The sequence below is a fragment of the Notamacropus eugenii genome, chromosome 5, assembly GCF_028372415.1.
Source record: "Notamacropus eugenii isolate mMacEug1 chromosome 5, mMacEug1.pri_v2, whole genome shotgun sequence".
Lineage (NCBI taxonomy): Eukaryota > Metazoa > Chordata > Mammalia > Diprotodontia > Macropodidae > Notamacropus > Notamacropus eugenii.
This window is the reverse complement of record NC_092876.1, coordinates 212,926,635-212,953,785: the sequence shown is the minus strand read 5'-3', so window position 1 is coordinate 212,953,785 and position 27,151 is coordinate 212,926,635. Positions and strand designations below refer to the sequence as shown.

Below are 27,151 nucleotides of genomic sequence, written 5' to 3'. Positions count from 1 at the left end.
AAATAAAAAGAACATCAAATTTGAAAAATAGATAAAACATATATATGCTCTCCCTTCAAAATTCTATCCTTAAGCCTCATCATAGAGGAGAGATTCTGAGGTTTCTAGAAATTATAGAGTACCAAAAATATTAGTGAAGTTTAAGTTAAGTTTAAAACTGAACCAAGACTTTTGTGACACCTTTGTGTGGAACTCAAGAGCTGCCAAGTCTTACCAAATTGGAAAAACTCTGGGTGGAGGTATGGTGATAAACTATACATCTGTTATATGTGGACTAGACTGGCTACAGAGAAGTTCAGGACCAGGTCCACCACAAAATAATGAAGATTTTGGCTAAAGTAACTTTTTAAGACCATCTGCAAAGTTTTCAATAAGTTATGATTTTGTATAACCAACAAAATCATAGATATTTAAAACATTGTACTGAGCGTGGGTATGTCCATGAACCTCAATACATTTGGTTTTAATGGCCTCAATTATAAATGTATATGTGTGCATAAAATATGGGAATATTTATATGTGTATACATGTGTATATGCATACAAATTTATATATATGTCAATAGATCTTTTAAAATAAATATCTATTGTTGCAAATAAATGTATACTTAACATACATGATAAATTTTATTTATACATGTGTGTATAATTCAAATTTGATTTTTATTTATACACATATCTTATGGAAGTGCTAAAGAGATATACATGTGTGCAAACACACTATTATACATTATTTTTAAGTGTTCTTTGTCTCTCCCGTCTTCCTCATACCTCCGTGTATGTGTGTGTGTGTGTGTGTGTATACAAAATCAAACTCACAAAACAATGTACAATTTAAGATGAGATCAATACCATAAAAAATTTGAACACGTAGACTTAACATCTGCAAAAATCTCTTCATCTGCAGCAGCAGATACATAGAAGTTTATATGGAGAAAAGGTTTCATTTTTAAGAAACAAATGATAGGTTCTCTCGAGCATCTCCCCATGTAATAGGGAACTGTAATTGAGAGTTTCTAGTTAAAATTTAGAGGTCTTTGCTGACTGTCTATATCTTGAAACATTTATGCTATTTTATTATAAGTCCCCCAGAGAAGAAATGTAATTTTATACCAGAAAAAATAGTTTACGTTAATATTTTGTTGTGAAAACATGTCAATGTCAAGTAAATTTAAAGATGATCTTTTGTTTCCCAAGGATATTCTACAGAAATGTTCCAAACCTGAAATTTTACTGCCCAAAAGACATGTTTTCTGTATTTTGATATAGACTTATGTCATTTTCTAAATTTACATAAATGGCACATTGGGTTGGAAATGACTTAAGACAAACATATCCATAGATAAAATCTAAGTTCCTTGATGACTGAGACTGTTTTATTTTTGACTTTCCAGCCACCAATACTTTTGGTAGGTATTGTATCAACGTTTATTGAATTTAACTGAATATTTTTTTGGATCTGAAATACCTTCATCCCACATGCTCTCACCATTTAACATGCTGATAGTAAAGACAAAGCAGTTTAAATTGTCATTAATGTTTGATAGTGGAGATTAAAGGACAATGATATAAGTTTCTAATCATTTTAACTCATCTTTAAAAAGTAATAAAGATGTTATGTCATAAATTCACTCAATTTTAAGAGACACTATTGGTGACATATACTATAGTATATATACTATATACTATTTCTTTATATACACATATATGACTGTATGCAAGTATGTGCACAAAAACATGACATTTTTACAGCGATTTATCTTAAGACTTTTCATTTGGAAAATATTACATTGAGAAATTTCCCAAACATAAAAATGGACTACAAACTACATTGTGGTAGTTATCTTCTGGTTATAAATTATTTATTACTTCAGTATATTAACTGGAAGAGTAATAAAGAATCCCTTTATATCTTGTCTTACATCCATATTTATTTCTTATCAATAGAGCACTATGATGATGACAATAATGAGAGCTGGTAACTCATAGGTGATTCTCACAGAAGAAAATATGTATCTGAAATTTCAGATCTCTCATCAAATGTAAAGCAATCCTTTTTTGTTACTCTATCATGTCGAAGTGTACACAAAAGATATACTTGCATGCCCATGTATACATTTACGTAATGCTTTCTATTTTACAAAAAACCTTGAATACAAAGCGATACAAGTATTATTATTTTTGTTTTATGCATCAGGAAACTGAGGCAGAGGTTCTTATATGATATGGGGCAGCTAAACAGTAACACATCAGACAGAGCACTGGGCCTTGAGCTGTATAGCTTGTTTTTCTCAATTTTTTTCTACTGTAAACTGAGGATAATAACAGCAACCACCTCCTAGGGCTGGCATAAAGATCAAGTGAGATCATTGTAAAATGCTTAGCACAATGCCTGTTACATAGTGCTATATAAACATTTTGTTGTTGTTCAGTCATTTTTAACCCTTTGTGACACCATTTGGCATTTCCTTGGCAAAGATACTGTAGTAGTTTGTCATTTTCTTCTCCAGTTCATTTTACATAGGAGGAAATGGAATGAAGTGACTTGCCCAGGGTCATGCTTCTATTACTCCCATGAGGCTAGATTTAAACTTAGGTAGACTCCAGGTCTAGCACTCTATCCACTGCACTACCTACCTGCCTTGTATAAATTTCAGGTCTTTTATCATCAATCACCATCATCCTCATCATCCTCATCATCACATCACTGGTAACCAAAAGAGCTGGAATTTAACCCCAGGTTTCCTAACTGTAAATATACCACCCATCTTTCAAATGTCTCTCTCAGAAACTAAGCAGATCATGCTCATTCTCATTAGTTTGGAGCAGAGAAGTCTGTTACTGCTCAATGACCTGTCTTTATAGCCATTTACTATCACAAGCACTGTAGCTTAGGTCGATCTCTTTTAAAGACATCCATATCCACTTTACTCTAAGGTACAAATTCCCCATCAGCTAATACTCTGCCAGTGTTCAGATAAAGATCAGATGAGAAGAGGTTCATTGGAACAGCAGAGGGTGAGAACTCAACACGCAGACTGAAACAGATCATCTCATGTCTGTCAGCAGTTCCTGTAACCACTAGTGGGGAAGGTCACTAAACAAATATTTATGGGTTATAGGCAATGATAAAATGGATATTTGAAACATGTCAGACTGCATCATTCTCCCTGCTTTAAAGACAAAACTCCATCAGCTGAAGGAGTGAACACAGAGATGCCCTAGAAACATCAGAGCCTAGCACCCTAAATTTCAGTTCAAAATAATTCTCAGTTCAGAGAGTGAAAGAATAGAAACAAACAGCAATGGAAATCACAAAGGGCTCTGAAATAAGGCACTAATACTCCAGAGACGGAACATATATTTATTGTTCAATTATGTTCCATGATTACCTAGTTAGCATAACTTTGTTGAGCTCTGACAATCATTTTAGAAAGCTCTATGACAATATAATTTACTCTTAACCTTTTATAATAACATCATCTAGATGTTGAAGTTTATCTGGACAAAGTCACTGGAGTTGTTTACCTAAGAGGAAAAAAACCTATTTAAAAAAAAAAAAAACTGATCAGACATCCTGATATTTGTAAACTAATTAAAAAAAAAAACACCTTATCTGGCAAGGAAATAGACAATGCATGAGGGTATGCACCCTGTTTTCCAACTCAGAGTTCATTAAACTTTCATTATTTCTGAAAACCACTTTTTATCCCTTGATTATCCATTTTTTGACAATTTAAAACTTATTCGTAATCTTATATTCCCTCTGATTTTGTTTAGATGGACTTTCTCATTGTTTCTAATCAAAGACAAGAACAAGGTTTACCTTTTAAAATCTTCTTTTGGCAGTCATTCAAAGTGTGTGTGTGTGTGTGTGTGTGTGTGTGTGTGTGTGTGTGTGTGTAGCAGGCTTGGAAGAGAGCTTGAATAAATAACTGTAACCCAACATTTTTTCTTACTTCATCTTTTTATGATAAAAATGTCATGGACTCCTTCATCTGTCCAGATCACTTCTTTTGAAGGTCTATTATTTGTAAATCATAAATCACAAATAAAATTTTTTATCATTCTATGGTACTAGTTCTGAATAGTTTTTCAGTTTTGGTGTGAAGACATCATAGTATATTAAAAAATACAAATATATTGTGTCAGCATACATGATGATCCTAAAGGTCCCTTCCTAATTTAAATTTCCAGTATTCTAAGTATTTTTTAGAGGAGGAATGAAAGATACCTAAAAACAAGAAAAATGTGGATATATTTAAATAAGTTGTCAAAAGGAAATAAATTTTTCTTATATAATAAAAACCAACTACTGAAAGGCTGAACTACCAAAAATTATTCAAAACTACATATAAATTCTCATCTATTTTAGGAATTATTATAATCTAGTTTGTCTACAACCAAACATATAAATAAGAAATGAACCCAAAAATATCAAATATCTGATGACAGACTGTTTCTATGAGATACAAATTGTGACTATCTATAACAGCTTTTGTTCAGAAGGGAATGAATATAGATCATCTGAAAAATTATGCTAAAACACAATTCAAGTCATGATGCAGCCTGGATTTTCTCCTGGGGCTTTCAAAGTGACAAAAGATGTGTCTAAAATAATTTTGTTAATGTAGTGAAACAGGGTCCAGAAGCAAAATTCCTAACTGGTCTGTGACCTAAAGGAGGAATTGTATCTTTTATTCTTTTGAAGATAATTTTTATACTTCTGAATATAATTTTTATATAATATGAATTATACTAAGAAAGAGCACCAATACACATCTAGATATTCCTCTAAAGGGGCATCTGTACAGCAAAATCTTATCAGTAGGGAGGAAGGGAAAAGGAAGAGAAGAAAACTGTCCACTTTGATCAGTGGAATCTAGTGTACTTGACTGTGTAAGCCTTATAAGAGAAAATAAATTGACCAAAAAAAAAAAAAAAAGTAAAGAAGGTAAAGTCCATAGTCATCTAAAAATAACAAAACATTGCAGTGAAATTTTAACTTTTAATCAGATAGATGTGATTTGCCATCCCAGTCCCCACCCCCCAAATCCTTCTTGCATACAGTTGGAATGTATCCTATGATGGGTTTTATTTATTCTTCTTATTATTTTGGTATGATTGATTTTTAATTTTTTCAGAGGAGCTCTGGACTGGATAACTTTCCATGGAGTTAGACATGTGCATTAGCCCCTCCTTGAGGGGACAAAGTAAACATCTCTGATTGAAGTCTAGTGACTTGGTTGCTGTTGAAGGGTATCTCTCCTCTCTGTGGTCTATAAGACTGAAATAAGGTATTCACCCTTTTGAGCCCTTATCTCTTTTGAATACCTTTTTCTCCCTTGAACTTCCAGAAAACAAAGATGAGACAGAGCATTTCTCTCCTGACCCCCTGCCCACAGCAGAAACAACTTATAACTTAAAGATGGGCAGAGACAGACGTGTTTGAGACTAAAATTCCTAGTTCTACTATTAGCTTGTTGCCATCTTCACCCTTTCTATTTTCTTTACTACATCATCTAGTACCCCTGAGAAATGAGTATTTCTAACTTTGGTGGTGCCCTCTTTGGTCTTGTAACTCCCTGAGTTCTTATAATAGGCATATGGTGTTCATAGGTTCAAGTATCACAGTCAGCTAATAAAATGGAGGCAGAGTGTTACCAAATGTAGCCTGAGGTGTTTCCTTTTTGATCTTTCTGTTTATATTTATGATCTAGGTGGCACAGTGGATAGAACACTGGTGCTTCAATCAGGAGGATCTGAGTTCAAATCCAGCCTCAGGCATTTACTAGCATGTGACCCTGGGCAAGTCACTTAACACTGCTTCAGTTCCTCATTTGTAAAATGATCTGGAGAAGAAAAAGGCAAACCACTCCAATATCTTTGACAAAATAATTCCCAAATGAAGTCTCACAGAATCAGACATAATTGAAGTTACTTAACAGCTATAACAATAACAGAAATCCAACGATTCTGTCATAGATAAGTATATAATTTAGGGTTAGGTACTCCCAAGATTTTCTCTGGCTTGATATGCAAATAAATTTGATTCAGAAAAAAAAGTAAACTAAGGAGGTAAGATCAGCATTTTTCCCCTACCTTTCTGTATTACATCCTGTCAGGCATAAGGACTAATTTCTTTGACACTATATTTTGCTCAATCTAAATTTTATTATTCTACAGTAGTGAATCTTTTTCACTTCAAAAACCTGCTAGCTAGAATTCTACTTTTGTCTAAGATTGTTGCATCCTTTATGAACATATATTAAATTACAGAACAATGAAGTTAAACATTTCATGTCAGACAATTATTTATTTTGTTCAATAATTTTTCCTTTCTTAACCATGAACTAGATAATATCACCAGAAAAATAAAAATACTTGCACAGTTCCTTACAATAAATGCAAAGTTTTACAACAACACCATAATTGCAAAATATGTAACCATTTTAATGTTTCTTCATTCATTCATTGCACAAAGACCTTGAGTGTTTACCATATACATGAAAGCAGAGGGAAGGTGAGTATCTAGAATGTGGTGGTCAAAAGTTTCACAAAGGTCAAAGAGCATGATGACTGAGAAAAGGCTTTTAGACTTCTATTAAAGACCATCAAAAGAACACTTTCAGCTTACTATACAAATCCAAGACTGAAAGAAGTTAAGAAATGTTTGGGAGATGAGAAAGTAGAGGCAAGATTACTTTTTCTGGGAGTTTGGTTGTGAAACAGACAAAAGACATAGGTCAACTGCCTAAGAAATGGCAAGTTTTTATGTTTTTATTTTATTTTGTTTTTGAGGCTCAAGACAACCTGGAAATGATATTTTTTAAGTAGTAGAGAAAAAAATGGAGAGATAAGGAAAAGGAAATAGGGAATTGGGAGGATAATGATTAGCAATAAGTTCTTGGAAGAAAGAGGAATTAGGTAGAAGATGGAATTAAAGGAACAAAGAGAGGGGTAGATGGCAGGATGGGAACTATTGGAGGGAGATAAAGTTAGTTTTTCCCATGTGGATTTTGATGTGCTAGAAGGATATCTGGCTGGCTATCAGAGGATTATAATGTCAAAATCTGTAGCTAGGAAGAATCTCAGGAAGCATTTGGTACAATACGTCCTCTTTTATTATAGAGATAAAGAAATTGAGGCCCAATGAATTTAAGTGACACAAGTATGAGAGGTAAGGCTTAAAACTTATCTTTTTTTTCTGGCACCAGGCATGTGGAGACATGGAATTAGAGCTCTGGGAAGAGATCACAATTAGTGGGTGAGAAAGAAAAAGACTTAACAGAGATGCTCAACTAAAAGTGAAAATAAGATTCAGGTGATTGTAGTGTCATGAAAGTCAAGAATAAGGAATTGGAATAACTTAATGATGACTGAATCATTAAGAGTTAAATGAACATTTTACTCTACGTAAGTAGACAGAAAAGTACGCCAAATTAAAATGTTTAGAATGTAAAAAAAAATCCCAATGTTTAAATATGTCTGAATATGCAGAAAAATCGGAACTTTCACTCTACAGGGGAAAGAGAAATAAATATGCACTTATTTAGTGCCTACTAGGTGTCAGGCATTGTGCTGAGTGCTTTTTACGAATACTATCTCATCTGATTTTCACAACAGCCTGCAAGGTAAATGCTATTATCCCCATTTTACAGTGGACGGATCTGAGGCAAGTTAAATAAATGACCCACCTAGGATCATACAGCTAATAAATATCTGAGGTCAGATTTGTGCTGATTTCTTCTTGAGTCCAGGCTCAGTTGCCTCTGGCACCATCAATTAGCTCTAGATAGCTAAGATCTTACTATAGGTTAGGTTGCAATACAGGTTCCAAAACCCTATATAAACCCATGAGTGGGATATTTATAATATGGTCAAAATCACTGAAGAATTCATCAATTAAGTAATCAAGTGATTATTACACAGGAGGACAAAATTATAAGCCAATAAAACCATTGTTAAGAAAAATCACTCAACCTGATTTCTCAAGATCAATTCATTTTTTCATTATTTTTAAAATGTATTGCATTACACAATCTTAATCCAGCCATTTAACAAGTAACTAGTTTGTGCAAAGGGAAGCACGGGTCTTCTGCCATGATGAAGTTTACAATTTATTTGGGGAGACAATATAACATGATTTGTCACAATAAGATACACACACATGAAAAAACCTAAATGCCAATTCTACATAATGATAGTCAATGGATTTTAGAGCTAGAAGGAATTTTAAGGGATCAATTTCCTCATTTTAGCACATGTGGAACCTGAGGCCCAAAGAATTTAACCAATATGACTAAGGTCTGGCAGAGTCAGCACTAGGATCTCAGGTGTCTTGATTCATAAACAAATTCTCTTTCTAGTTTATATTAGTAGGATTCCTTAACCTTCATGAGAGAGATAGGAATTAAGTTGAGTTTTTAAAAACCTGGAAGATAGCAATTGAGTAGGGAAAAATGTGGGAAGGGTATTGCAGGAAAAAGCGGTTGACTGAATCAAAGGTCTAAAGGTAAGAATGAAAATAACATATATAATTGAGGGATTAACATGGTTCAAGTAGAGATGAGCATGCTATCCAGGCTGTATGATTCAGTATGAAGAAATTCTTCAATATCAGGCTAAGGAATTTGGACTTCATTTTACAGTTACTACCACTATTACAACAACAACAACAAAAACTACTACTACTACTACTACTACTACTACTACTACTACTACTACTACTACTACTACTAGTACTACTACTATTACTACTACTACTAGTACTTATCACTTTGAAGGATTTTGAACAGGGAATGGAGTGACATAAATTTTTAAGAAAAATAAATGTTTCAGTAGTATGCAGGATGGACTAGATAAGCAAAACACTCAAGTAAAGTGAGTCAGAAGACTTGATATAACTCAAGTTTTGGAATAATAAGTCTTTTTATTACAGTAATTGAAATTAGAAGAGAAAGTAAAGGAAAGATATGAATGGTATTGACTAAATATGGTGACTTATTTGCAACAGGAAATGCATAAAGTAAAATTTGAAATGACTTCTGATGACTGAAAGACTATATTTGAGAGGGCTAGAAGATTTTTGGAGTAAAGACACATGAAGGACTCTCTATCTTAGCATTTAAGGAGCCCTTAATAATCTGCTTCAAAATAACTTTGCAACCTCATTTGATATTGCTCTCCTTCAGAGACCCCATACTACCTATAACTTTTCCAATTAATATTTTTAAATTTTAAATTGGGTTCCTATTATGTATCAGACCCCATGTTAGGTACTAGGTATACAAAGAAAAAGTAAAAACCATTCCTTCTCTCAAAGAGTTTATAAGATTCTATTGGAGGAAAAGAGCATGTATACAGTTAAACTACTGCTGGATGTCCTTGGCATTATGGAAGTAACATTGACTTTGGAGTAACAACTTGTTGAGGGCAAGTGACCAAATTTATCTGGCCCACATAATCCTTCTCTGCAAAATTAAGTGTTTAGACTAGATAGTTGCTAGAGTCCCTTCTAGCACTAAGCCTTTGATCCTATGCTCATATTATGTACTTTGTCTAAGCATTTTTACAAACTGACCCTCTCAGCTGTAACCCCCTCACTCTCTATTGAAATGCAGCTCTGTCTTCAATGCTCAGCTCAAATGCTCCCTACCAAAACTGAAAGTATTTTCTCTCTCTTCAAATATTTTGAGAAGATGGGGAGGAGGGTGGAGCCAAGATGGCAGAGTAGAAAGACTTACCTACTTTAGTTCTTCCCCTGCAGCCCATAAAATACCTGTAAAGAAAGACTCTCAACAAATACTAGAGCAGCAGAAGCCACAGAAAGATGGAATGGAGATTTCCAGCCCAGGGTGACTGGGAGGCCGATGGGAAAGGTCTGTCACACAGGATACCCGGTTGAGCCCAGTCTAGCTTTGGCCACTTGACTCTAAGAGGAACAAGACCAGAGCAGATCTCTGGGGTTGAATCTCTGGAAGCAGTAGTGGTACACAGATCCCTTGACCCACAGGTACCAAAGGTCAATGAGAGGGCGTTTTCAACCTGAGAGACAAGGGAGCAGAGTCCACCTCTGGCCGCTGCCCAAGGTGGCAGTGGAGGCTGAGCAGTGGAGGCTTCTGGTGACCTCGGCAGGTAAGCAGTAACCAGGAGTCCATAGTTCCATTGTTGGAACACTGAGCATAAAGCCTCTGGGGGAACTGAGGAGCTGATATGAATCTCAGCCCTGAGCAATCCTGGGGTGAGCAGGAGTGCTAGGATCCTCCTCTTGAAAAAGGATTCAGAAGTCAAATAACTGGCTGGGAAAATGCCCAAAAAAAGGAAGAAAAAAAATAAGACCATAGAAGGTTACTTTCTTAGTGAACAGGTATTTCCTTCCATCCTTTCAGATGAGGAAGAACAAAGCATACTGTCAGAGGAAGTTAAAGCTTCTGCATCCAGTACCTCCAAAATGAATAAACAATGGGACCAGCCAATGGAAGAGCTTGAAAAGCGAGTCAGCAGCTTGCTAAAGGAGATCCAAAAAAATGCTGAGGAAAATAATACCTTTAAAAATAGGCTAAATCAATTGGAAAAAGAGGTCCAAAAAGCCAATGAGGAGAAGGCTTTAGAAAGCAGAATTAGCCTAATGGAAAAGGAGGCTCAAAACCTTATTGAAGAAAATAGTTCTTTCAAAATGAGAGCGGAGTTCAGGGAAGCTAATGACAGTATAATACACCAAGAAGTTACAAAACAAAACCAAAAGAATGAAAAAATAGAAGATAATGTGAAATATCTCATTGGAAAAACAACTGACCTGGAAAATAGATTCAGGAGAGATAATTTAAAAATTATGGAACTACCTGAAAGCCATGATCCAAAAAAGAGCCTAGACATTGTCTTTCATGAAATTATCAAGGAAAACTGCCTGGGTATTCTAGAACCAAAGGGCAAAACAAATATTGAAAGAATCCACCAATCACCTCCTGAAAGAACCCTGAAAAGAGAAACTCCTAGGAATACTGTGGACAAATTTCAGAGTTCCCATGTCAAAGAGAAAATATTATAAGCAGCTAGAAAGAAACAATTTGAGTATTGTGGAAATACAATCAGGATAACACAAGATCTGACAGCTTTTACATTAAGGGACTGATGGGCTTGGAATAGGATATTCCAGAAGTCAAAGGAACTGGGATTAAAACCAAGAATCATCTACCCAGCAAAACTGAGTATAATACTTCCAGGGAAAAAAATGGTCATTCAGTGATATAGAGGACGTTCAAGAATTCTTGATGAAAAGACCAGAACTGAAGAGAAAATTTGACTTTCAAACACAAGAATCAAAAGAAGCATGAAAAGGTAAACAGGAAAGAGAAATCATAAAGGACTTTCTAAAGTTGAACTGTTTACCTTCCTATATGGAAACATAATATTTGCAACTCTTGAGACTTTTTCTTAGTATTTGAGTAGGTGGAGGGATTACACACACACACCTACCCACACACACACACACACACACACACACACACACACACACACACACAAAGACAGAGAGCACAGGTTGAGTTGAATCAGAAGGAATGATACCTATAAAAAATAAAATTATAGGATGAGAGAGGTATATATTGGGAGGAGAAAGGGAGAAATGGAATGGGGCAAACAGTCACTCATAAAAGAGATAAGAAAAATCTTTTGCAATGGAGGAGAAAAGGGAGGAGGTGAGAGGGGAAAAGTGAAGCTTACTCTCTGCACATATGGCTTAAGGAGGGAATAACATGCTCACTAAATTTTGTATGAGAATCTGGCTTACACCACAGGAAAGTATGGGAGAAAGGGAGAAGTGGGGTGAGGGGGATGATAGAAGGGAGGACAAATGGGAGAAGGGAATAATTAGAAGTAAACACTTCAGGGAAGGGACAAGGTAAAATGAGAGAATAGAATAAATGCGGGACAAGATAGGATGGAAGGAAATATAGTTGGTCTTACACAATATGACTATTATGGAAGTCTTACACAAAATGACACATATGTAGCCTATATTGAATTGTTTGCTTTCTTGGCGGGGATGGGTGGGGAGAGAGGAAGGGAGAGAAGTTGGAATTCAAAGTATTAGAAATGAATATTGAGAATTGTTATTGCATATAACTGAGAAATAAGAAATACAGGTAATGGGGTATAGAAATCTATCTTGCCCTTCAAGAAAAGAGAAAAGATGGGGATAAGGGAAGGGTGGAGGATAAAGGGGTGTGATAGAAGGGAAGGCACATTGAGGGAACTAGTAATCAGAAGGCAAGGTGTTGGGGATGGGGGAGGGGGAGATGGGGAGAAAAATTGGAACTAAAAATTTTGTGGAAATGAATGTTGAAATCTAAAAATAAATAAACAAAACTATAAAAAAAATTTTGAGAATTCAAATTTCTTCCTTGTTAATCCTCTATTATTCATTCTACATATAGTGTCCTGAAAATCTTAGCACTAGTTACCTTTGAGACAACCTACATGTAGCATAAAAAATAGAATTTGACAATAGAGAAATTCAAAATTTTAAGCTATTAAACCCTAAAACTATACTGAGAGTTTGGAGACACTAGGTATTTGTGTGTATATGCATTGTCTCATTGTCAATTATCAATTCTGCATTCAAAGCACCTAACCCACTGCTGAGTGTGTGTATAGCAAGTGCTTAATAAATGTCCACTGAATTGAACTTTAATCCTAATAATCAATGGACTAATAACTAAAATGATCTGCCTGTTTTATCTCATGGGCTGCATTTTAACAACAGGTACAACACTTGTTTCACCTTTACATAACTGTTCAACAATTCCAAAGTAGTAGAGGCAAAAGAATCATCAAGATTTGGAAATTGAGGGGATATCCATCAACTGAGGAATGGTTGAACAAGTTGTGGTGTATGAATGTAATGGAATATTTTTGTGCTACAAAAAATGATGAGCAAGCCAACTTCAGAAAAACCTGGAAAGACTTTTATCAACTGATGCTGAGTGAAGTGAGCAGAACCAGAAGATTGTTGTAGATAGTAACAGTAACATTGTGCAATGACTGACTGTGATATACTCAGCCTCTTTTTAGCAATGCAAGGATCTAAGAATCATTATGCAAAATGGTATCCACATCTAGAAAAAGAACTATGGAGTCTGAAGGCAGATTGAAATATACTATTTGCTTTCTCTCTCTCTCTCTCTCTCTCTCTCTCTCTTTGTCTCTCTCTCTCTCTTTCTGTTTCTCTCTCTTCATTCTTCCATTGGCTTCAATTCTTCTTTACAACATAACTAATGTGAAAATATGTTTAATATGAATGTATATCTAGAGCCTCTATCAGATTGCATGTTGTTTTGGGAATGGGAAGAAAATCTGGAACTCAAAATCTTATTGAAGTGAATGTTGAAAACTAAAAGTAAATTAATTAATGATTAAAAAATAAAAAAATGCTCTCTAAAAAGAGGGCAGCAATAAAAAAAGAATCATCAAGAAATTCAATGAACATTTATAGAGCATTTATTTTATGAAGACAGACAGTGTAAGACTAATACAAAGATGAACAAAATATAGACCCTCTTTTTAAAGACCTTAAATTCTGGGATTCTATGGATTCATTCAAATCAAAATTCTGACTAAGGGAAGCAACTCTGAGGGAAGATTTCATAGAAAAATAAGTATGAAATGAGAATTTTTACTGACTTTTGTATCTGACAGAAATACACATCATATAATTTAACAGTTACTTTGGTGATAATGTTCATCATATAGAAAATAACTAATAGATACAACAGACATATATAAGAGACACATAGAAAATTCCTGCCCAAAGTGGTCTTTATATTCTGTGATGTAAAACTGTTTCAGAGATAGAAAGTCAGAATGAATTAGTAGATTAATTTAATGTCATGTTAATTGTAATATTTATTGTAATGTTTAATGATGTAAAAATGCATGGATAGCCCTATTTCCTCCATTAGTGTAAGATTCTTGAGGGCAAGGCTTGTCTTTTTCCTTGTTTTATGTCCCCAGGGCTTAATATAGTGCTAGGCATAGAATAAATATTTAATAAACTTTTACTGACTAACAATCTAACATTTTTATGAGTTTACATTATGAAAAGGCATTTGAGAATTTGAGAATTCTCAGAATATTTGTCCCAATCTCTTATAACACAAAGAGATTGTTATCTTTATAGTATTCTTTTTAAATAGTCTAATGATGAGCTTTTATGAATAATTTCTGAAAAAAACTATCAATACTAAATAAAATAAAACATGATTTTTAAACTGCATGTCTACAATTTTTGCTATATAAATTAAAACCATCACTCTTAGTTATACCACCTCCAAGACCCCTTTGTTTCTTAGATCTGACAGTATTCCAATATTTTTAGGCTGTCATCATGACACCTCTTAATCTCCTTCTATCCCAAAGCTCCATATTTTCAGTTTTTTTCATGCTTTAGGAAAGGAAGTCATACCCTGATTCAGGCATGATCATACACTAACATTTAGTCTGAAGTTCTTAAATATAGATATTCAAATATCTCAGATATTGATGGACAACAGTTCTCAATCTAGGAGTCCAAAGCAAACGTGCAGAATCTTTTAAGTTTCTTATCACAATCTGAAAGTAAAAATTACAAGATGAAAGAAGAGTGTTCTAAATCACAGTAGAATGAAAGCATAGACCCACTAGAACAGCAATTGCTATTAACTGGTCCTAATTTTATGTACATATATATGTATATACATATTTATAGATAATATACACACACATATATATGCATATATACATATATGCATATATGTATATATACACATATATATATAAAATATTTAAGTAATGAAGAAAACTAAAAAGATATAATGTAAACTTCTCCTATTTTTATTGTATATATGTGCTATTTTAAACAGCCAAATTAAAACATCCTGTAACCACTTTTCTAAATGCTTCCCTTCACTTCAAATAACAACCAAACTCAGCCCAATGACATCTAATACAATGTTTCTTCACTACTACCTCCTTTCTTTCTTCCAAAGACGAATATGTATGTCACCACGTTTTCTCCTTTCCTGTTTTTCACTTCATAATGCTCCTCCATCTAATCTCTCTGTAATAAATGTCCTTTATAATACAATTATTTGTTGTGTGTGTCACAAATATACACATATTATATATATACATACATATATCATAAAGACATATGTCATAAAGATATATATATATATACAGACATATATCATAAAGACACTCACATATGGATGCATGTGTATGAAATAAAATATATGCTATTATCAACATCTAAAGTTCATGAAAGGTCCAGATGAAAAAAAAAGCTCTAAATACTTTCTTATTCTCCTGTAATTAAACCTACATTTTTTTGAAGCACTGGTTTTCAAAATTAATTTCAAAATAACCTAGAAACTAATTTGTTTAATTTTATTGTGTCTGTACAATGCCCAGAATTATGACAGTTTTATTTAAACTGCCTTTCAATATAACTATAAATTATTCCATCAACATGGAACTGAAATATGGAATGAACAGGCATATGATTTGACAACCTTACTATCAGTTTCTACATAATTTATATATGAATGTATTTTCCAAAGGGGCAGCTCAGTGGACCAGCGGATGAAGAGTCAGGACTAGTCAGGAAGACTTGGTTTCAATCAGACTTCAGACATTTATTCATTGTATGACCCTGGGGAACTCACTTAACCCTGCTTACCTCAGTTTCCTTATTTATAAATGAGCAGGAAAAGGAAATGGCAAACCACTCTAGTATCTTTGCCAAGAAAACTCCAAAATGAAGTCATAAAGAGTCATATATGCCTAAAAACAACTGAACAACAATGTATTTTTCAAATTCTAAATAACAGATTTATAATTTGTTTTGAATAAAGTTCATTTTTACTTTTATGACTACAGGTACTTTTTTTTTGGTGGATAGAAAAATGATTTTACATACATACATATGTATATGTATTGTGTGTGTGTGTGTGTGTTTATACACTCCATATACTACAGCGTCCAGTATGTTTTCATGGATAAGATCATGGAAAACAATACTGAAGAGGTCGTTACTGAGGTGGGTAAAGCTGGGACAGGCAATGCTTATCTGGGGTATGGGAAGACCCTGGAATCCCATCTCAGTTAACATACATTTGTTTTAATCTTCATTGTTTCATGGATGTCTTTGTGTGAAAGAAAAATTATACTGCAACAGGGCAATCACACCTTGGACAGGGAACTATATCTCCAAGGATCTAGTCCATATGTCTGTGGTGCGGTCAATAACCCCCTGATTTAATTTAACTTCACTTCAGAGCTAGAAGGGTGGAAGTGGAGGGTGGTAAGGGAAAAAGAGCCCCAAGAAAAGGGTACCATTGCTACAGAACCATGGGAGTGAAATCCTACAGTCAGGCAAGGAAACAATGGTGATTATTCTATACAAAAAGAAGCAAAAACAATTGAAAAGAAGACTGCTGTGGTAAATTGCAACCCTTTTTCCTAGCTGTTGGCAAACATTGAACAATAAGCTGTTGGCTCATATTCTCTGACTAGTTATATAACTCTTGAAAGTTTTATAACTACACCAACATGAATTTCTATTATCTCTTTGGACCTTATAAACTTTGTTCTGAGTGAAGAAAATTTTATTTTTTTTTAAATTAATTGGTTTTTAGTTTTCTACAATCACTTCCATAAATCTTAGATTTTTTCCCTCTCCCTTCTCCCTCCTTCTCTGCTCCCTTTCCCTCTCCCTCCCCGAGATGGCATGAAATCTTATATGAGTTCTATGCATACAGTATTACTAAATACATTTTCACCTTAGTCATGTTGCATGGAAGAATTAAACTTAATGGGAGAAACCATGAAAAAAAAATAAACCAAAACAAAGCAAAATACAAGAGAAAATAGTCTGCTTCATTCTGCAATCTAATTCCACAGTTCTTTCTCTGGATGTGGATGGCATTTTGCCTTAAGTCCATTGGGAATTTTTAGTTCCTTGTATTGCTGTGAAGGGCCAAGTCTACCGGAAAAATTCCTTGCACCCTGTGGCAGTGAAGAAAATTTTAGAAGTCTTGAAGCATTCTCAGTTTCTACTTAGAATATTATTTTATTAGAAATATTTCCAAAAGATGTGAGGAAAAAAGTATCATTTCCCAAGATAGGGCATGTAACAGGTGCTCGGTAAACACTGCTAACTGATGAAAGGTAGGGAAAATTGAGGAAAATAGGTTAGCTAAAATAACAATCTTGCTAAATTTGGCATAATGAAATATTCTTTTAAAAAAAGAGGGCTTTAATATGAAGACAAATAACACTAATAGGAATAATACCTAGCATTTATATAGTGTTTTAAGGTTTGCAAAGCACTTTAAAAATATATTATTTTATCTTCATAACAAACCTGGCAGGTAATCACTCAGTTAGGTAGTGATTAGTACGAATAATGAATTCCTGTGAAATGTTCATACTATTTGAATTTGCACTGCATATTTCCATTGGGCTGGAACTAATTACCATATTTTACATAAGTATAACATTAAACAGTACAAATCTGAATACACGAGGCCACTTTGCACCAATTGGGATCTGGCTATATTATCACTATTTTAGAGATGAGGAAATGAAGCTGGAGAGAGGTTGAGTGAATTGCACAGTCACAAAACTATCAAATATCTGAGGACAAATCTGAATTCAAATTTTTCAAGACTCTAGATCTACCTGTATATTCACTGTCACCTAGCTCTCTAAAGCAAATGTAGAAGCAAGAGAGAAGCCTGCCATGTATGAGGAGGTTGGAATTTGCAAAACTGTCGCAAAGAAAAAGGGAAAACAAGGATTGCTGAAAACCACAGAAATGAGATGTTCAAAAGGTTAGACAGCTCAACTTCTGAAGAAAATGCATCCTCTGACACATGATGACCTATGGCATGTGAGAGATCTTCTGAAGAAAAAGATGTTGGTGACTCCCTGCTAAAGGTCACTGAGGCAGCTGTTTTTCCTGTGGGTCTCTTTTGGGCACTTATCTAAGGTAAACCAAGAGAACCTTCCATAGCATATGTCAAACTAAATGACTACTAGCTACACCTGGTAATTTACAATGGCTCAAATGCCAGAGTAGAAGAGCCAGAGGACAATGGTAAGGATTAGGAAGTCTCAGGCAGGACACTGAAGCTCTTCGGAATACAAATGTCATTGACATCTATGGTAGGCTTTGGAAGAGAAAGGGAGATTTGAAAATCAAAAAGGTTCTTAAGAAAATTGTCTCTGAAAAATGGATTTGGATCATTATTCAATCAAATTCTGCTGTTGTCTACACACCTCCAAGTATCTCCCTTTCCTTCCTCAATGAGTTTGGAACATGGCTCACATTTTTTCTTTACTTCCCAACTCCGCTTTTAAACTAGGGGGCTTCATCGTATATTTTGACTTTGTCTTGAGTCCCCTAATCACTTAGCTCTTCAACTTACTTCTCATTACCATTTCCTCCAAGTCACCTCAGTCACACACAAAAGTTATAACCTTTATCTTGCCATCACACACAGAAGTACACCTTCCATATTCAAGAATTACAAAATCCCTTTATCTGAACATAATTTCCACCTCTCTCTCTGCTGTCCCTTAAAAACCTACTCTTCATCCACACTGTGCCACCCTCCCCCCTCATCACCCCTTGAACCCTCAGCTCTCTCCCAGGCCCTCTCCCTTATACTAGCCACTCTCTTCATTATTCCCCACTTAACCCCTTTGGCAAATCAATTCAACTCTCTAGCCTTGGGAAATCCCTACCATTTGCCACCTTCACTCCTACCCATATGCTACTGAAGGCTAAAAAAAAAAAGGCTGAAAATCATGGAACCAATCAAATTGGGTCCACTACAAATTTATGTTACACAACATAATGGGCTCTCACTGCTACTAGGCAGTCCTTCTAAACCTGCCATATTAGCTCATTCTCCTCACATCCAATGTCACATTTTCAACTGCTTCAAACTGTTATGTTCAGTAGACATCTTAAAATTCAACATATCCGGGGGCGGAGCCAAGATGGCGGAGTAGAAAGACGCACATACACATAGCTCCGAACCCACAACCCACAGAACGGCTACAGGGGACCAACTCACGGTGAATTCTGCACCCAGAGGCCACGGAATATTGGAGCCAGGGAGATTTCTGTTCCGGAGAGACCTGCGGACCTCTAGCGGGGGGGTCCTTCGCGCTGCGGACTGAGTGCCGGGACTGGGAGCAGAGGGCAGCCCTGCAGCGGCCGCCACACCGTGAGGAGAAGATCCGAGCGGGCTACGGGGACGGGATCTCCAGAGGCCACTCGGGTCCCTCCACCCACAGAGGGACCTGCAAACCTCTCGCAAAAGGTCCGTCGTGCTGCAGACGCGGAGCCCAGCCCAGACGTGCGGCAGCCGCGGCACCAAGAGGAAAAGATCCAAGTGGGCTTCAGGGACGGAATCTCCAGTGGCCACGCGGGTCCCTCCACCCACAGGTATGGGGGTCGGTGAGAGAGTCTCTTTGGCGGGTGGAGAGGGGAGTGGGGTGCCCCCATGGCTCGGGCCACCCTGGGAGATAGAAGCTGAGAGGCGGCTGCAGACAGGGGCTCCCCAAGCGGGCGGGAGCCTGGATCCATTGTGGAAGGTCTGTACATAAACCCTCTGAGGGAACTGAGCCTGAGAGGTGGCCCTGCCCCGACCTGACCACCTGAACTTAATTCTCACACTGAATAGCAGCCCTGCCCCCACCAAAAGCCCTAAGGCGGGAAGCAGCATTTGAATCTCAGTCCCCAAACGCTGGCTGGGAGGACCAGGAGGCGAGGTGGGTGTGAGGAGAATATTCAGAGGTCAAGTCACTGGCTGGGGAGAATGCCCAGAAAAGGGAAAAGAAATAAAACTATTGAAGGCTACTTTCTTGGAGAACACACATTTCCTCCCTTCCTTTCTGATGAGGAAGAACAATGCTTACCATCAGGCAAAGACACAGAAATCGAGGATTCTGTGTCCCAGCCCACCCAATGGGCTCAGGACATGGAAGAGCTCAAAAAGAATTTTGAAAATCAAGTTAGAGAGGTGGAGGAAAAACTGGGAAGAGAAATGAGAGGGATGAAAGAGAAGCATGAAAAGCAGATCAGCTCCCTGCTAAAGGAGAACCAAAAAAATGTTGAAGAAATTAACACCTTGAAAACTAGCCTAACTCAATTGGCAAAAGAGGTTCAAAAAGCCAATGAGGAGAACAATGCTTTCAAAAGCAGAATTAGCCAAATGGAAAAGGAGATTCAAAAGCTCACTGAAGAAAATAGTTCTTTCAAAACTAGAATGGCACAGATGGATGTTAAGGACTTTGTGAGACAGACAGATATCACAGAACATAGCGAGAAGATTGGAAAAATGGAAGATAATGTGAAATATCTTATTGGAAAAACAACTGACCTGGAAAATAGATTCAGGAGAGACAATGTAAAAATTCTGGGACTACCTGAAAACCATGATCAAAAGAAGAGCCTAGACATCATCTTCCATGAAATTATCAAGGAAAACTGCCCTGAGATTCTAGAACCAGAGGGCAAAATAAATATTCAAGGAATCCACAGAACACTGCCTGAAAGAGATCCAAAAAGAGAAACTCCTAGGAACATTGTGGCCAAATTCCAGAATTCCCAGGTGAAAGAGAAAATATTGCAAGCAGCTAGAAAGAAACAATTCAAGTATTGTGGAAATACAATCAGGATAACACAAGATCTAGCACCCTCTACATTAAGGGATCGAAGGGAATGGAATAGGATATTCCAGAAGTCAAAGAAACTAGGACTAAAACCAAGAATCACCTACCCAGCAAAACTGAGTATAATACTTCAGGAGAAAAAATGGTCTTTCAATGAAATAGAGGATTTCCAAATTTTCTTGATGAAAAGACCAAAGCTGAAAAGAAAATTTGACTTTCAAACACAAGAATGAAGAGAACCATGAAAAGGTGAACAGCAAAGAGAAGTCATAAGGGACTTACTAAAGTTGAACTGTTTACATTCCTACATGGAAAGACAATATTTGCAACTCTTGAAACATTTCAGTATCTGGGTACTGGGTGGGAGTACACACACACACATGCACACACACACACATACATAGAGACAGAGTGCACAGAGTGAATTGAAGAGGATGGGATCATATCTTAAAAAAAAATGAAATCAAGCAGTGAGAGAGAAATATTGGGAGGAGAAAGGGAGAAATTGAATAGGGCAAATTATCTCTCATAAAAGAGGCAAGCAAAAGACTTATTAGTGGAGGGATAAAGAGGGGAGGCGAGAGAAAAACATGAGGTCTACTCTCATCACATTCCACTAAAGGAAAGAATAAAATGCACACTCATTTTGATAGGAAAACCTATCTCACAATACAGGAGAGTGGGGGACAAGGGCACAAGCAGGGTGGGGGAGGAGGATAGAGGGGAGGGCATGGGGAGAAGAATGCAATCCGAGGTTGACACTCATGGGGAGGGAAAGGATCATAAGAGAATAGAAGTAATGGGGGACAGGATAGGATGGAGGGAAATATAATTAGTCCTATACAGCACAACTAGTATGGAAATCATTTGCAAAAATACACAGATTTGGCCTATATTGAATTGCTTGTCTTCCAAAGGGAAGGGGTGGAGAGGGAGGGAGCTAAAGAAGTTGGAACTCAAAGTGTTAGGATCAACTGTAATGTTCTTACCACTAGGAAATAAGAAATACAGGTTAAGGTGTAAAGAAAGCTATCTGACCCTACAGGACAAAAGAGAAGACGCAGACAAGGGCAGAGAGGGAGGATAGAAGAGAGAGCAGATTGGTCACAGGGGCAATTAGAATGCTTGGGTTTTGGGGGGGGGAGTGGATAAAAGGGGAGAAAATTTGTAACCCAAAATTTTGTGAAAATAAATGTTAAAAGTTAAATTAAAAAAAAAAATGAACATATCCAGAAAGGAAGTCCTTATCTTTCCCCCTAAATTCTACCCTTTCCCACATTTCATATTTAGAGGGCAACACTATTTTTCTAGTGGCTCAGGCTCACAGCCTAGGACTCATTCTTAACTCCTCACTATCTCTCTGTTGCTAAAATTTTGTTGCTAAGTCCTCTTGATTTCACCTTTGCAACATCTCTCAAATACTCTACCTTCTCTCCTTTGTCATTGTTACTGCTGTGTTGTGGGGCCTCATCACCTCATATTTGGATTACTGAAAAAGCCTGCTGATGAGTCTCCCTAACTTTCCAATGCATCCTCCATTTAGCCACTAAAATGATTTTTCTTAAAGTACAGGTCTGACCACGTCATTTTCCTATTCAATAAATTCCAATGGCTCCCTATATCCTCCAGAAACAAATGCAAAATCTTGTTTGACATTCAAAGTCTTTCAAAAACTAACCTTCTTCTACCTTTCCCATTTCATTACCTTATCCCCCTCCCCTAAAATATATTCTTTGATCCAGTGCCCCCAACCTTCTGGATATTCCACAAACAAGACACTCCATCTCTAGTTGTCGGTTTTCTCTGGCTATTTTCAGGCCTTGTATCTTCTACATCCTTAATTTAATTTATGGATTTTCGTGACTTCCTTTGAGTTTCAACTAAAAATTCATCTTTTACAAGAAGCCTTTCCCAACTCCTCTTAATTCTAGTGTCTTCTTCCTTATTTCCTATTTATCTTGTATATAAGTTTTGAGGTCCTTGATGGCAGAAATTGTCATTTTCTATCCCTAGTGCTTAACATAGTTCCTGACACTTAGTACATACTTAATAAATGTTAACTGATTGATTGATTTCTAGACCACAACAAAATGTAAGGAAGAAAGGGTCTTGGTCAGTGATGAAATATATCTTTCAAAGGCTAATAAAAACTTATTTGCCTGAAGTTTTTGTATTGATAATGCAATTTTGCTTATTGATAATATAATTTTGCTTCTTAATAGGAAAATTTTTCTCATCCATTAATAGGCCCATGTGACCTACTCAAGTTAGTCACATGAAAGCCTGAGTCACATGAGTCTAAGTCACATGGAGCAGGAAGGGGTGGAGCAGGAGGAGTAGAACAGGAAGAGGTGGAGCTAGAGTAGAGCTGAGAGGAAATTGGTCAGTTAAATCAGAGCTAGGAAGGATGTAGGCAAGCAGGCAGCTGGCTAGCATGAGTGAAAGAGCTTGTTTGTGATTTGTTTAAGGGAGCTGGTTTGTGGGAAGCCTAGCATGGGGAAGGCTTGGAGATGGTGTTGTCTTCTGAATTGTTGCTGTGTATAGATTTTTGTTACTGTGATGGATTAGGCTTTCTGGTGTCTGAATAAATGTTTTGGTTCTGTCTTCCAGAATTTTTCTGGGATATTCATGGCTGCTATAGGCGCTGTGAATATCACATTGGTGCTAACAGTCTTACAGATCTGATCAAAATGGTTTTACATTGAAAAAGCAAAGGGGTTAAGAAAATTGCCTTTGATTCTCTACCGATACTGGAGGCAAAAGGCATAATTAAGAACTATTGTTGGAAGTCACTGAGAAACAGATTTAGACTTGATGTAATGAGACTCTTCCTGATAATCAGAGGTGGTAAGATATAGAATGTGCTACCTCAGGAGCTAGTGACTGCCTGTTTGTTAAAGATCTTCAAATAAGGTCTTCTAGATGTTCAATAATTTTCCTCTGATGGCACTTTATCAGAATCAGCTGCTGCTGAACAGCTACAACTACTACTACTACTACTACTACTACTACTACTACTACTACTACTACTACTACTACTACTACTACTACTCCCACCACCACCACTCAACCACTCAGCATTAAGAACCTACTATATGCTAAGAGAAAAAAGAGAGTCCCTGCCCTCACATAATTTACAGTTTAATCTTAATACTATTACTGCTGTTGCTGCCACTACTACTAACACTACTTAATGATTCTAAGATCAATCGAACAAGAAAGATTTACTAAGCACCTATTATGTGCCAGAAATTTTGTTTAGTGCTAGGGATACAAAAAGAGGTAAAAGAGAGTCCCTGCCCTTAAGGAGTTTACAATGTAATTTGCTGCCTCTATATGAAAATCAGCTGCTGTTGTTTCTATTGCTACTACTACTACTATTCTTTCTCCTCTTCCTCTTCCTGCTGCTACTGTTACAACTCTTGCTGTTGCTTCTACCACTACTATTGTTACTACTGTAGCTACCACTAGCTAGTACTACCACAACCACCAGTACCTTTATTATGCTATTCTAATAATGATTGTGATGACCACAATTAAGAGCAGGGAATATATAATTTTTCCTCTTTGACTCATTGTGTCTTTCACATTGTTGGTACTTTAAAAAGGATTGTTGAAATAAATTGGATAAACTTTTTAAATGATGAATTATCTTTTAAAAGCATCCCTTAGGAATTGTACTCCTTGTTCCTAGTTGACATTTCAGTTTATGATTAATGTTTTGAAAATGTATCTCTATCAGTGGCTAAAGTTTTATTTTTTTAATCATGAACTGATACTTTATTTGTAATAATGCCACTGTAAAAAAATACATCTATTTGCCAAATTATGAAAGACTAACTACAGATTATTATATCTAATGAGGTAGAACTTTAGCTTTAAAACAGAAGATCAAAGCTTTTAGTCATGATTGAAAATCCTGATCTAATTACTGCAATCTTACTAGGCAATGGAACTGCCTTGGCTTTTATGTTCTTACTTAGCTAATTAAAATTTCATGGAAGACTAACATTATTGAGATGCAACATTTTATACATTTTATTTCCCCAGGGTCTAATTAACAAGTATGCTAGATTATTCAAATATTCAACAGCAACATATAGATTTTGATTTACATAACAGGGCATCTTGCCCAGAGTAACTGCAGAGTCAAGGCCTATCTCCTAGTTCCTGGAGTGCATCATAGAACAAAACATGAAATAACCACCTCAAATAATAAGGAAAAAAACCAAAAAGATACATACACTTTCAGCAGTTTGAATTTTCTGTGCTTCTTTTTGCTCCATTCTGATACAAATCACTATTTTGCAAACATCTACTTTCATTACATACAAGTCAAAAGAAGCCTATGCTTCAAGATCTGTATTGAATCTTTGATACTACCTTGACCCAGATATAGATTTACACAGATTTTGATCACTTTCATCAAATCCAAATTAGTTTTTTTAAATTAACTTAATTAATTAAATGTTTTCTATTTTGGTAGCGTTTCCATAGCATTTCTTTTACGTGTTCTCCTTATCTCTCCTCACAGATCTCACAGCTACCCTAGTTCACCCCTCTAATATCTCTCCCCTGTGCGATTCTGAGAGCTTCCCTTTCTTTTTTTGCTTCCAACCTTTCCACTTCCCCATTCATTTCCCACACAATTGTTAAACTGATATTCCTGAAGCACAGATCTGATCATACTACTTCCCTATTCAAGAAACTTCTGCAAATATCTAATTTGACTTTAAGATAATTTATTAAAAAAATATCTCTACTTGGCATTTAAAGTCTTCCACAATATGACATTACTCTATCTTTGATTATATATTGTTTCTCCAAAACACTCAGTGTTCTGGTAAAACCAGCCTTCTTGATGTTCCTCATATTGGACTTCCCTTGTCCTGTATCTCTGTGCTTTTTCACAGGATACATCCCTCATACTAAGAATGTCTTCTCTCTTTGCCTCCTCATCTTAGGAATCCTAATGTCTGTTTAGGAAAAAAACAAACAAACAACAAAAAATGGATCTTAGCAATCAACCAAACCTAAAAAAAATCTATGATTTCATTATTATGGATATTTCTTCCAGTGATAGAGATCACAACTTATCCGTAAATTCTCATTCTTTGTGATTCTTACCCATGTCCTCCCATGAGTTCACCCAAGGATTCCTACCCAGTGTTCTAGGGGGTCTTCCTAATTTTCTCTTATTGAGGATATCAGTGTAGCACATGAGCTCATTTTTGATAAAATCCTTTACTCTGATTTTAACAGGTACTTCCTTATATTTCATAGTCATGAAGCAACTCTGGAAAAATATTTTAAAATGTGAGTCTTTGTTTTAGGGAGAAGTTTGGTGTTATTGAAGAGAGTTTTGCAGTTTCCCAGCCCACTCAGGGTTATTTAATTCTGGACCCAACTTATTGTGCCTTCACAATGATTGTATGTACATTCATAGAAAGATGGATTAGCTCTATTGTTTGTAAATACATGTATTAAAATACAATAGGCATTCTTTGTCAGCTTTTTTGTGGGAATCATTTATGTTAAGTTCTTTTGACAGGTTATGGATTTTATTTGGTATACTCTGCAATGGTCTAGGTCTCAGTGAAATCAACACAATGTATTTGTACGGAGGAGTATCTAGATGACTAGATGACCATCTACTGGGATTCCCTCCTTCAAAGTTATTATAATATTTTTTACTTAGTTATTTACATGTAATTTCCTGCATTAGAACATAAGTTTCTTGAGGGTACAGACTATTTTTATGTTTTCACCTTTCTTTGTATCTCTAGCTCTTAGAACATTGCAAGGCAAATGCCCATATTTAAGAAAAGGTTATTGAATGACTGGTTGATCATTAATAAGAAGCATAAAACAGGGAAATGTTTGCTAAACAAATATCTCTGTCATTGTTAAGGAGCAGACCAAACACAGAGTCCAAAGTGAGGGATTCATAAAGATTGTGAATTATTCAGATACTTCTGCTTGTTATTATTATTGTGTTGAGTTCTGGAACATTGCAGAGTGAGATTTAAATGAGATTTAAGATCACTCAAAAGATTCTGAAGTATCCACATTGGGGAAATAAAAAGTAGATGAAGAATGCCTACGTTCTTGACTATAATGCACAAATTAGGAATCTGAATGGAAAGAGAAAGGAGAGCTGATGGCCTCTGGACAATCAAAATATTTTCTTAATGACTGATGACTTCTTTATGAAGAAAGAACCCATCATTTTTAATATTTATCCAGTATTATTATATGGCTGATAGTACCAGAATTCTGGGTTAAAATTGAGAGTGGATCAAAGTAAAGTAGAAAAGAATATGGTGAAGTTAAGCTATAAAGCAATACAAATAAGTGATCATGAAAGGGAAGTGATGCAAAAAATGATATTAAAGAAACCTATGGCGAAAAAAAAGATATATTGG

At 35.9% G+C, this 27,151-nt stretch overlaps 1 protein-coding gene across 4 annotated transcripts in view; it reads right to left on the bottom strand.

The window, feature by feature from the left end:
* The window catches only part of KCNJ3 (potassium inwardly rectifying channel subfamily J member 3), a 251,251-nt gene that overhangs the window by 28,500 nt on the left and 195,600 nt on the right, over positions 1-27,151 (bottom strand). The window lies entirely within an intron of this gene.